The sequence below is a fragment of the Bos taurus genome, chromosome 24 (genome assembly GCF_002263795.3).
Source record: "Bos taurus isolate L1 Dominette 01449 registration number 42190680 breed Hereford chromosome 24, ARS-UCD2.0, whole genome shotgun sequence".
Taxonomy (NCBI): domain Eukaryota; kingdom Metazoa; phylum Chordata; class Mammalia; order Artiodactyla; family Bovidae; genus Bos; species Bos taurus.
Genome location: NC_037351.1, coordinates 48027819 through 48041351, shown reverse-complemented (window position 1 = coordinate 48041351; position 13533 = coordinate 48027819). Strand labels below are relative to the sequence as shown.

General features: G+C 42.2%; 1 protein-coding gene and 1 non-coding gene across 5 annotated transcripts in view; both read left to right on the top strand.

Moving 5' to 3' along the window:
- ZBTB7C (zinc finger and BTB domain containing 7C) overlaps window positions 1-13533 on the top strand; it is a 382751-nt gene that overhangs the window by 33976 nt on the left and 335242 nt on the right. The gene's annotated exons all lie outside the window — the stretch shown is intronic.
- LOC112444236 (U6 spliceosomal RNA) lies at window positions 10458-10563 on the top strand. Its single transcript, XR_003032490.1, has one exon. It is a non-coding gene; the product is annotated as a U6 spliceosomal RNA (small nuclear RNA).

Sequence of the window (13533 nt, the reverse complement as noted above, 5' to 3'; positions counted from 1 at the left end):
TTCAAATATCTGTGCTTTTCAAAACTTTTGCTATTGATGTCATATTTTAAAACTCACCAGCAAACCCAAGTTCATGGAGATTTTCTGTTGTGTTTTCAACAAGAAGTTTTAGAGTTTCACATTTTAAATTTAAGTCTGTGATCAATTTTGACTTTTCACGTGAGGAGTAAAGTCTATTTCTAACTGGACTGTGTGTGTGTGTGTGTGTGTGTGTGTGTATGTAGTTGCAATCCAATTGTTGCAGCATCATTTGTTGACAAGACTATCCATTTTCAATTAAGTTGCCTTTGCTCTTTTGTCAAAGATCAGTTATCTACATTTGTGTGGGTCTTTTCCTGGGCTGTCTGTTCTGTTTTATTGATCTATGTGTCTTTTCTTTCACTGTTGACTTCACATCTTGTTTTGATTACTGTAGCCTTATAGTCAATTTGGTAATTAGGTAGCGTGAGTCTTTCAGCTTTGTTCTTCTATATTTTGTTGGTTATGCAAGATCTTTTGCTTTTCTGCATAAACTTTAGAATCAGTTTGTCAAGATCTACAAGATAGCTTTCTGGGATTTTGATTGAGATTATGTTGAGTCTATAGATAAAGTTGGGAAGGACTGGCATTTTAATGTTGAGTCTTCTGATGCAGGAATGTGTTCTGTTCTTGGTTTTTCTTTTTGGACCCAGTATTCTAAGATGTCGTAATGATGTACTTTGCCTTACAGTGGATCTGTTCCTGTCAGTGTGCTCATATTTTTATCTAAGAACCTACGTGGCTAGCCTTTGCAGTCTGCAAACTCTGTACCTTCTCTTCATTTTCTGGTTTTTGTAGATTAAATTTACTGTTTTTTATGCCCCCCATTCAGTTCCCTCTTTTCTAAGACTCTCGTTTGGAGAGTGGACCTTCTGAACTGGATTTCTAGTTCTCTTTTCTTCTTTCTATCTCTTTGTCTTTTTACTTTATAGGACGTTTTCTCAGCTTTACCTTCCAACCCTCTATTGGGATTTAATCTGTTATATTTTTAATTCATAAGGATTCCTTTTATGTTGTTATTCTCTGAATGTTTTTATAGCATCCTATTTTATGATTCCAGTATTACCTCTTTTAAGAAGTTCATGATAGAATTTTGACACTTTATTCAGTTATCTGGCTATTCTTGCTTATCTGCACACATTTAAGAATTGCAATGCAGGTGGGATTTGATGACCATGGGTTTCACTGGAGAAAAATCTGGCTGGGCCTTTCTCTTGTGGAGTCTTAAGTGTTATGCAGTATTTATTTTTATTTTTTAAACTGAAGTATTGTTGACATACAATATTATATTAATTTCAGATATCCAACAGAGTGATTCAACATTTGTATACATTATGAATCAATTACCATGCTAAGTCTAGTAACCATTGTCACCATGCAAACTTATTGCAATATTTTTGACTATATTCCCTATTCAGTACACTACGTTCCTGTGACTTATTATTAAGTCACAGGATATTGTATAAAATATAATAATATTAATAAAATAATAATATTTATTATTATTATTCAGTTCCTGTGACTTATTATTAAGTCACAGGATATTATATAAAATATAATAATATTAATAAATAATAATATTTATTATTATTATTAAGTTCCTGTGACTTATTCCTGTGACTTATAACTGGAAGTTTGTACACCTTAATCATCTTCACCTGTTTCACCCAACCCTCATCCCCCTGCCTTCTGGTGACCACCAGTTTGTTCTCTGTTTCTATAAGCCTGTTTCTCTTTTAAGTTCCACATATAAGTAAGATCATATGGTATTTGCCTTTCTCTGTCTGACTTATTTCACTTAGCATGAGATCCTCTAGGACCATTCATGTTGTCACAAATGGGAACATTCCATTCCATTCTATGGGTAATATTCCATTGTATTGATATATGGATCATGTATCAATGATCATATATATATATATCATATCTTCTTTACCCACTCATCTATAGATGAACTCTCAGGTTCCCCTATATCTTGGCTATTGTGAATAATGCTGCAGTGAACATTGGGGTACATGTATCTTTTTGAGTTAATGTTTTCAGAAGTGGAATTGCTAGATCATATCGTAGTTCTATTTTTAATTTTTTGATGAACCTCCATACTATTTTGCATAGTGGCTGCAGCAGTTGCTATTCCCACCAACAGTACACAAGGGTTCTCTTTTCTCTGCAACCTTGGCAGCTCTTGTTTTTTACTGTCGTTTTGATGAGAGCCCTTCTGACAGGTGTGAGGTGATATCTCAGTGTGGTTTTCATCTGCATGTCCCTGATGATCAGTGATGTTGAGCATCTTTTCATGTGTCTTTTGGCCATCTGTGTGTCTTCCTTGGAGAAATGTCTCTTCAGGTCCTCTGCCCATTTCTTAATCATAGTGTTTAGTTTTATTTTTTTTATATTGAGTTGTATGAGATGAAGTCTTTCTTAAATCAAGACGTCTTTCTTTTTTGTAGTCAAGTTGGGGTCCTCAGAAGGCTCATCTTGCCTTTCGCCTAGAGAGTAGAATCCTGAGGGTTGGTGCTCTGAGTTCCCAGGGGAGAAGGGGCATCGGTAACCAGAATGCATGTGAATGTTCTTTAATCCCTCTGTTTTCAGCAAAGCAGGTATATGTCTTCAATTCTACTGGGTGGCCAGAAAGCCTCTGTTTATTTCAAAGACTAGACGTCCATTTTCTGCTGGGCTGGGCAAAGGGCCACTGCTAGTCAGGCAAAGAATCTGGACTCTAACTGTTCCCCAAACAGGTTGCCAACGAGCCTTCTTTGTTTTATCCCTTACTCCTTCGCTCCTCCTTCCTTTTCTTCCCCCCAGCTAGGGACTGAATCCATGCCCCCAGCAGTGGAAGTGTGGAGTCTTAACTACTGAACTGCTAGGGAAGTCTTCTGCTGTTTTCAAGAGGATTGGTACCACCAGTTTCTGAACTGTTAACGGGTTTTTGCTGTTTAGATTGGGTTGGTACTCAGCTTCCCCAACAGCTGACTTAGAACTCAGATTCTAGGGATTCCCAGGACATTCACCACTTGTTCATCTGATTTCCAGCTTCCAAAATTCTGTTACAGAAACAGACTTACAGAATTAGAGAACGAACTTATGGTTACCACGGAGGAAGTGTAGGGGGATGGGATAGTTAAGGAGTTTGGATTGATATGTACACACTGATATATTTAAAATGGATAATCACCAAGAACCTACTGTATAGCACATGGAACTCTGTTCAATATTATGTAGCAACCTAAATGGAAAAGAACTTGAAAAGAATAGATACATGTATATGTATAACCAAATCACTTTGCTGCACACCTGAAACTATCACAGCACTGCTAATCAACTATGTGCGTATTAGTCGCTCAGTCATGTCCATCTGACTCTTTGTGACTCCATGGACTGTAGCCCTTCAGGCTCTTCTGTCTGTGGGATTCTCCAAGCAAGAATACTGGAGTGGGTTGCCATGCCCTTCTCCAGGGGATCTTCCCCACCCAGGGATCGAGCCCAGGTCTCCCACATTACAGGCAGATTCTTTACCATGTGAGCCACCAGGAAGCCTAATCAACTGTATTCTAATATAAATACGTTTTACATCTTATATTTTACAAAATGTGTTTAATAAACATTTTACAGAATATGTTTAACATCTAAAAAAGCAAACCCAATTCTGTTACTTTTTTCTCCTCTTTGGTTCTTCCTATCTTTGTCTGTTTATACTAACTTAAAAAAAAAAGAAGATCATTCCAGTAGGGTTTGGGGAGGAAGCAGAAATAATAGATGCATATGTCTAACTTGCCATATTTACCTGGTAAGGCTGACATTCAAGCCCAGCATCTGCTCTCATTTGGCCAGGATTAGGCCTTAGCATTTGTTACAGATTTTAATATTATTCCTGTCCAGACATGGTTTCTCCTAGTCATCCTTTCGGGTGAGTTCAGATGTCACCCTCTGTGCCCTGCTTTATTCTGTTCTTCCTTCCACCCCCACCCCCAAGAAAACTTGGCCGTCTCTTCTCCTGAGTTCGCATAGACTTTGCATTCATTGCTCTCACTGCATTTTCTGACGATAATGTGTATATCTGCTTCGCCCTCTTGGGCCAGGAGCTTTGGAGGGAGTGGGAGGGGCACCTCTTGTTTGTCTTTAGAGCTGCATCACCGATCCACTACTCGGACAGCAATAGACTTACCAAATGAGTGGTGCATGAACAAAAGCAAAACCAGGTGATTGGTGGGGTGATGCTCTGGGGGTGGGCTTGGCTGGAGGCACCCCCCTCCCCATGTCCTGTGACCTGCATGCAGGGCTGGAGTGGAAGCCCAGGCTGGGTGTCTGAGGGCTTCATCTCAGCCCTCTTTCAGGCCTTGGATTCATTCTTTCTTTTTCTCAGCCCTGACCTTTTTCCTGAAGACTTTGTCCATGTGCCTGAGTTTGCGAATAGAAATATTGAGAACACAGTGGGGTTGGGAGGTGTCGCTCCATAATGATCTCTTCCCTTTTCAATGTTCCTGTGCACCAAAGGCAGGGCCGTGCTGGGTGGGGGACTAGTGCACAGTCACGGAGGAGGTGTCATTATTCTGTAATTGACACGCAGGGCAGTTCTCTTCCCTGAGGCAGGCCCAGAGCATTAGCAGAATGACAGCAACATTTACAGAGCCCGGCCCCCTTGCTGGACAGGTCTTAGAGTGACACAAAGGCAGGGAGTGAAGCTGAGAGGGTTCTACACCCCACATGGCAGGGGTACAGAGTGGCAGCCTCTGGGGCTGCAGGCCCTGGGCTCTGCCGGCCTCCCCAGGCAGGGGCTGCTCTCCCCGACTGTGACAGAGGTTGGTGGAGGGCACCCAGAATGTCACAGCTGACTGACAGCCCTGCTTCTAGCAATGGTGCCTGGCCTTGGGCTGATTTGAGGCAACCAGGGGCCTTTCTTCGGCCTCAGATGTCATGCCCCTAAATGGTAATTAGCCAAGTGCAGCTGAGTCACTTGCGACACCAGAGTTTCGCAAATGAAATGCCTTTTTGGTCACACCTGCATACTGAGACTAGAGAGGCCTGGAAGCCTCTCCACAATGATTCTCTCCACATCATTGTCCTAGTCATAGACTTGAGGACTCTTGATACCCAGCTTAGAAGTAGGGTAATAAAAGATGATTTCTTTGAGTCAAGACATTATCTTATTTAAAGTACAAGGAGCCTTAAGAACACATTGAACTAGCCATCACCTAATGTGGATTAGTTTAATGTACTCTTTAAACTGCTAGAACTAGACATTTTAGACTGCTTCAGCTTCAGAGCTTCTCAAAGTGTGCTTCCCAGACCAGCAACATCAACATCACTGGGGAACTTGTTAGAAACTCAAAGCGTCCGGTCCCAGCCCAGAAGTGCAGAATCAGAAACTCTGGGGTTGGGCCTCAGTCATCTGTGTTTACCTGCCCTCCAGGTGATTCTGATGCACACTTCAGTTGGAGAAACCCTGCTCTTCAAGATTAGGAAAGCTTAAGAAAGCCCCAGATGGTGAGGGACTTGCCTGGGGTCACTAAGCCAGTTGATGGCAGAGCTGTCATTTTCAAATGACAATTGGTTGCCAGGATCTGGGGAGGAATTAACATTTATGGAGGGCTCTCTCTGTGCAAGTCGCATAGCAGGAGTGTTATGCTCATTGCAATCCTGAGAACTGTCCCCAGTTTGTAGAGGAAGAAGTCAGTAGAGGATAGAGACAGGATTTCAATCCTGATCTTCTTGTTTGTTTGTCTTCTTCTGCATTTACGCTTGTTGTGTGGGTACATGTGCTCACATGTAGATGGTGGAGATCCTGCTGGGTAGGGGTGGGGCACTCTAAGTGGTCCTGTTGGCATTCTGAGGACGCTCCTTTCTTGAAAGTGCTTCCTACTTAGTCCCTTCCCAGCTTCGTTTCTGGCTGGGTCCTGACTCTAGTCTGGAGCAACAGAATGAGAGACCATCCCCCTACCCCCAGCCGTTCTTGCTCACCGTGTTTCCAGCTTGGCCTGGAAATTTGACTTCCTAGTTGAGCTCCTGCTTTTAAGTGCCGTTGCTGTCCAAGGGAGGCCAGAGCCTTACCAGTGTGACCAGCACACCAGTCAAAGGGTCTGGGGTGAGGGAGGGGTTTCCCACATCTGGGATGGGAAGCCAGGCTCCTCCTGAGTTAGAGCCCAGGGCAGAGAAGACTCCGAGTGGTGTGGGAGGGGGAGCACAGACGAAGCCAAACAGAAGAGGAAATTAAAGAGGCTCGAGTCTTCCTCCAGCTTCCTTCGCTGCATTTTTGGCAGGGATCGGCAAAGCTGGCCTGCCTGTAACTTTCCAGTCTGTCTGCTCATTGTCTTGCCCAGAAATACCAGATAAAAGAGACTGCGGAATGAGGAGTGAGGAGCTTGGGTCCCGCCCTCAGGATATTCCACCGACATTAACTCTTTTTCAGGCCAGCAGTCAACTCTCGCCCGGGCGTCGTGATGGGTGGATTAGTGGAGGGTCAGGAAAGGCATGTCTCCAGAGCATTCCTCACCACTGGCTGGATGTCTGTCCCACTGCCTGAAATTCCTCGGTGAGCACTGCTCCATTGAGTGTCCCGTGGTCTCATATTAAAGTAGAATGCCCGAGGAAGTGTAATACTTCGTACCTTGCTGGTGGATGACTTACTAGGTTCTAGTTAAATGGGTAAGTGGTCAGGGGAAATGGATGGGGTGCTCTGAGTGGAGGCCTCTGGGAAAGAGAGGGACTACAGGAAGAGCAGGTAGGATGGCCGAAATGGCTTCGCCATGCTCAGAACCACGTAACCTGGTGCTGCGAGAGACCCGAGATGACAGAGAGGGGACTCCCTTGGCCAGGGACATTGAGGCAATGGGGGACAGAGCCAGCCAGACCTGGCCTGTTAGAGTTCTTTCTAGAGCCCAGGGTAATTATGGGTCGTTTTATTCCTCACTCCAAGCCTCTTCTTTTCGTGAAGAGCTCCTACAACTTGTTTGAATCTCTCTCTCAAGCAGAGGTGATCTTCCCCAGGACGTTGCACGTAGGCTCTATTGGTGTGCTCATTAACCATCTTCTGAAGGAATGGATGTTGAGGAAGGCTCTAGGAAAACAAAGATGGGGAGAACACTCCCCTTGTCCTTGTGGAGTTCACAGCCCAGTGGGCAGCGCCCAAAGTTAAACACAAAAGCTAAGATACAGAACGAGCAAGGGACTCTCTGGGAGCTGGAGAGGGGCTGCCTCCGGTGAGGAAGAAGCTGCCCCCAGCTCTTCCATGGAAAGCTGGAGTTGGGGGCTGCTTGAGCTGGGAGTTGAAGAGTGAGTAGGAGTTTGCTAAGCAGATGGAGGGGTGGAAGTGGAGAGAGATAAGGGTGTTCCAGAGAGAGGGGACATCCTGGGGGAGAAAAGCATAGCTCTTCCAGAACCTGCAAATATGGTTGAATCACAAATACTGTAAGAGTGTGTTTAGGGGAGGGCCAAGAGACAGTTCAGATATGGGGTCTGGGCCAGGCCATAAAAGGCATTGAGCATGGCTACACTAAAGGGTTTGGACTTATATCCTGAGGGCAATGGCTCCCCATTGGAAAGTTTATTAGTCAGTCAATGTTAACTGTCCAATAAGCAACCCCTGACATGTTAATAGCTCAATGATTCTACTCCAGTGATGTCTGCTGAGACCTTCAGAGTCACAGTGGGAGAAAAGAGAAGGGTGGAGAAAGCATGCTGACTCCTAGCACCCCCAACCTGGAAGTGACATGTGGAATTCCACTCTTACCCTGTTCAATTTGGCTAGAACCAGGCACATGGCTCCAGCCTAACTGCAAAGGAGTCTGGGAAATTCTGGGAGGCACAGGCATGCCAGGAGAGTGCTATGGTCTGATTTGGGATGTTCACTGTGGCTACAGATTAAAGGGCTGCAAGCTTGGAGACAGGGCAGGAGGCTCTTCCAATTGTCTGGTGACAAGGCTCTCCCTGCTCCCAATTCTCTGCAGACTGCAGCCAGCTGAACCTTCAGCTGGGAAGAAAGATGAGTGGAGACAGCCATGAGGGAGACAGACGGCTCGGGGGTGATGGGAGGTCAGTGATGGGCCTGTTGATGGATGCAAGGGTTAGGCACACACAGGGCTGCAGGGCTCGCACTGGGCCTGACTGGGCCAGAGACATTATTTGCGTCTTTAGAGTTCAGGGCCTCCTGCCTCCTAACCCCTCATTCACAACTCTCTGGAACCCCTTACTTATTATTTGTAGGGTAAGTGAGCATGTGGTGAATGGAGCGACGGGTGGGAATGAGGGGCTTGGAGAAAGAAGGGATTGGATGGAAACATCCCTGGGAAAGAGTGGCCTTGAATGGCCTGTTTTCCAAGGTGATGGCATTTCTCTAGTGTCCCTGAGCTTCATTGCCACCTGTTTGTACCTCTGAGGTATAATGCTTGCTACCACTTTGGAAGGACTGCTAGGTAGTCCAGAGGAAGCATTTGCTCGTTAACGTCTGCAAATCTGTGCTTGTTTTAACCCAGTGCCTGGTGTGTCCCCACTGCCGCCTTTCACTGGTGACACCATGGTGAGGCCTTCTGCCCTGCCTTTGCTCTCCTGGTTGCCCTGTCTGATGTCAGGCTCTCATGCCAACCTAAGGAACAGATGTCCCAAAGCTGGTAGCAAGGAGGAGACCTGAGTTCTGGTTTGAACTAGGCAGCTAACTTTCTGGATGATCTTGCAAAGTCATCCTGTATTTCTGGGCTTCAGTTTCTTCTTCTGGTGGGTGGGCATGGAAATTTTAAATGAAAGATTTTCAAGCTCTGACATTTCCAGCTCTACAGGATGGAAGCTGAACATCCTAAGGGCTGAGGAGGAATACCAGGAGGCTTCTTGGGAGATTCCAGAAGGTGGTCTGGGCTTGGCAGAGCTCACTGGTTGTTTCTGAGGCTGCAGAAAATGGTGGTGTGGGTCTCAAGTGTAGGCCTCTGCCTTCTCTTGCCTCTTTGGGAAATGAACGTCTTTGAGAAGTGGGTGAGAGCCACAGACCATCTCTCCAGAAAAGCCTGTGGTGTGCACAGAACCATGTACCATACATATATCCTCTTTTATGTTTAATTTCAGGGGCATGGCCTTCCTAAAATGCAGCTTGGCTACCTGCCAGCCTTTAACTCCTTAGTGGGTTCTCAGTTCCTTTTATACATTCAGTGCTTGCTCCTAGGCCAAGCTGGGGAAGAGCTTCAGGAGCCAAAGGAAAGGCCTCAGAGGTATTTTCTCTGAACTCACAAAGGACTGGATGAGGCTGGTCCAAAGAGAGGCAGAAAGTCAGTGCAAATGTAGATGGTGATAGCTGAAGGCACTTGATAGGTGGGGTGTCTGTGTGTTTGTCTGAGAGAGAGGGGGAAAAAGAGCGAGAAAAGGAGAATGTGTATATTGGCATTTTTGCCTTGATAACACATCTTCTGGGAGGGATTCTCTACTCTTTTGTAATTAAGCTTTTTATTTTGAGATAATTAGAGATTCGCATGCAGTTATACAAAATAATACAGAGGAATCCCTTGTATCCTTAACCTAGTTTTTTCCATTAGCAATATCTTATAAAATATAATATAGAATCACAATTAGGATATTGATACAATTAAGAAGCAGAATATTTTCATCACCACATGGGTCTCTCCTGTTCCCATTTCATAGCCATGTCCACTTCCCTTCTCTGCTCTGATTTTCTACTTAACCTCTGAAAACTAATAATCTGTTCTTCGTTTCCATAATTTTATCATTTCAAGAATGTTATGTAAATGTAATAATACAGTATAAGTGCAACTTTCTGAGACAGACTTTTTTTACTGTGTAATTCCCTGGAGATTCATCCAGGTTGGTACATTTACCAGTAGTTTGTTCCTTTTTATTACTGAGTAGTGATCCGTGGTATGGATGAACCACAATTAGCTTAACAGTTCACCCATTTCAAGGACATCTGGATTCCTCTTTGACTCACAGATTATTTAGAAGTACACTGATTTGTTTCCAAGTGTTTAGAGGTTTTCCTGTTATCTTGCTGTTATGATTTCTAGTTTGATTCCTCTGAGGTCAGAGAACACACTCTATATGAAATAGAAAATGAATTCTGTATGAAAATTCAGTTCTTTTGAACTTATTTAGATTTGTTTTATGGCCTAGGATATAGTCTATCCTGGCATATGTTCTTTGAGCACTTGAGAAAAATGTACATTCTGCTATTATTGGGTGGAGTGTTCTCGAAATGTTGATTAGATTTTGTTGGCTGATGGTGTTTTTGAGTTTTTCTATATCCTTGCTGATTGCCTAGTTTTATTAATTTTTGAGAGAGGAATGTTGAAATCTGAAAATGTGAGTGTGGATTTGTGTTCTTATGCTTTTCAGCTCTATCAGGTTTTGCTTCACATATTTTGTATCTCTGTTTGATGCATGTGAATTTAGGATTGCTATGTCTTCTTGGTGGATTAACCTTTTATCATTATATTATATTCCTTTCTGTACTCACTTCAGCAGCACATATGCTAAAATTGGAACAATACAGAGAAGATAAGCATGCTCCTGAACAAGGATGACACACAAATTTGTGAAGTGTTCCATATTTTTGTTTATATGATTGTGATCATTCTATCTGTAATAGTGTCAATAATAAAAATAAAGTTAAAAAATATTCCTCTTTGTCTCTGGTAATGTTTCCCCCTGAAGTCTAATTTATCTCCTCTTTATATAACTATTTTTTTTTTCTTTTGATTAATGTCTATATGATATATGCATTTGCATCCTTTTATTTTCAACCTGCCTATATCATTTTACTCAAAGTGAATGTCTTATTGACAGAATAGTGATTCATGTTTTTAAACTGGTATCTTTAGATTATTCACTTTTAATGTAATTAGTGATGTTTTATGCAATTTTATATTTTTTGTTTGTTCTTGCTTTCATTTTTATTTTCTTTTTCCCTGCTTTTTCATGTGTTACCTAAGCATTTTTAAATGTTCCACTTTGACTTACCTACAATATTTTTCAGTTTATATTGTTTGCTTAGTCTTTTTAGTGATATGTACATTTTGTGGACATGACAGCACATCATTCTGGTGTCATCATTTTACCAATTTGAGCAAATTATAGAAACTTTACCTTCCTGTATGTCTTTTTAACCTTCTCCTGATTATAAAGTGATAGTCTGAAATATTTCCTCTACATATATTTAAAACTACATTAGTGTTATAATTTTTGCTTCAACTATCAAATATCAATTAGAAGTTTAAGAGAAGGAATAAATCAGTTTTGTATTTACCTACACTTTTACTTAAGTATGTTCTTTCACGATATTCAAAGATTTCTTCAATCATTTCTTTTTTCTTCTTTTTTCTAAAGAACTTCCTTTAGCCACTCTTTTAGGGGATAGGTCCATTGGCAACAAATTATCTTAGTTTTCTTTCATCTCAGAATAAATTTATTTCCCCTTCATTCCTAAAGGATATTTTCACTGGATATAGAATTCTGGGTTGATAGTGCTTTTCACACTTGAAAAATGTTGTTCTGCTTATTTGAGTCTCCATGGTTTCTGGCGAGAAATTTGCTATCATTCTAATTGTTTCTCCATATTGGTAGGTGTAATTTCTCTAGTGCTGTTTTCAAGATTTTTTTCTGTGTCTTTGTTTTCAGAAGTTTGACTGTGATGTGTCTTGATGTGGATTTATTTCAGTTTATTTCATTTAAAAATTCTTTCATCTTCTTAAATCTGTGTCTTTCTCCAAATTTGAGGGATTTTTATTATTGGGCACTTTTTCAGCCCACCCTTTTTCTCCTTTGGACTTCAGTTATAAGAATGTTAGACTTTTTGTTGTTTTACTATAGATGCCTGAGGCTTTGTTTGCTTTTTCAGTCTGTTTTCTGTTTTTTCAGTTTGGGTAATTTTTATTGCTCTATATTGCAGTTCATTGATTCTTTCCTTGTTCTCTCCATTCTGCTATTGAACCCATTAATTGAATTTGGCATTTCAGTTAATGTATTTTTCAGTTCTAAAGTTTTCTTTGGTTCTTCTTTATATCTTATATTTCCTTGTTAGGTTTTTGCATTGGTTTCAAACATGTTCATAGTTGCTTGTTGAAACTTTTTCTTTTGCCATGCCACGTGGCATGTGGGATCTTAGTTCCCTAAACCAGGGATCAAACCTGTGGCCCCTGCATTGGAAGCTTGGAGTCTGAACCACTGACTCCCAGGGAAGTCTCTGGAACATTTTCTATAATGGCTGCTTTAATATCTTTGCCAGATAATTCTGACACGTCTGTCATTTTGGAGTTGGCATAGTTTAAGATTTTCCTGGTTCTTTGTGATAAGTGATTTTAAAAATTGAAACATGGACATTTTGGGTAATATATTTTGAGACCTTAGATCCTATTTAAGCCTTTCACTTTGGCTATTTTTTTTTAAACATGCTCCACAGGGGAGTTTGGGAGCACTGCCTTATTACTGCCAGGTGGAAGTTGAAGTCCACTTGACCTCAACAAATTCCTTTCTGGATTGGAGGGGTTGGAATGCCTAGTTACTGGTTCCCTTGTGACCTCCACTGACACCACAGGGGTTGGGAGTGGGCTTTTATGCTGAGCAGTAGTAAAAAGTCTTGACTTTCCAGTAAACCTCCTCTGACACTACTCCAGCAAGGAGGGGTTGGGGTGTGTCATTACTGCTGGGTGGGAGTGGGAGTCCAGAAGCGTGGATGGGGGTGGGACCACAGTTTTTTCTGCAGCATTTGGCCAGATTAAAGCAATTACTATATACCAGTTTGTCTTTCTAAGCTGCCCCTTTCCTAGCCTTTTGGCTAGGAAGAGCACACTTTTGTGGGAATTTTTTTTGTCTATGCCCATTGGTATTTCCAAGTTGCCGGCATCGTCAGCTCCAAATCTGGGCTACGTGAGGCCAAAAGAAAACCCACCATCCAGCAAGCTTACTGTCTTGTCTTCCTGAGGGCCCCAGGCTCCAAGGTCGCCAGCTGGTTGCTCTTCTTTACCTTTCAGTGTCATGGTGCGTTTGTTTTATGTATAAAATTCAGGGTTTTTAGTTGTGCTTAGGGGGATGTATATATAGGGTAAAGTGTGTTTATTCTGTCTTCCCAGAAATGGAAGTCCTCTCTACTTCCTTCCCTTTATTACTTTTTAGAATTATTGAGAATGTGGTATTATATGTTTGAGAAAGTTTTAAACAGTACAAAATGGATACGTGAAGATTCCCCGTTCACTTCCTGTGTCTCAGAGCGGCCACCTGGGTCTTCTGCCGCAGACTGTCGCTGTTACCAGTGCTTGTGTGTCCTTTTCAAGCGAGTCTGTGTGTTTCTCTTTCTACACTTGGTAGTGACAGCAATTTAAACTCCATTAACCACGAATGAGAGTGGTTATATACACTCTGGTTCTGTAGCACTGTGTATATTTAAGCGTATTTGCCAACCTAATATATGAACAACGGGATTGCACTGTAGTTTTAATTCGTATTTCCTGCCACATGTGAGGATGTGCATCATTTCAGATGTGTTAAATGCATTCGTGTTCCCTGCTTTGTGGACAGACAATTTAATGT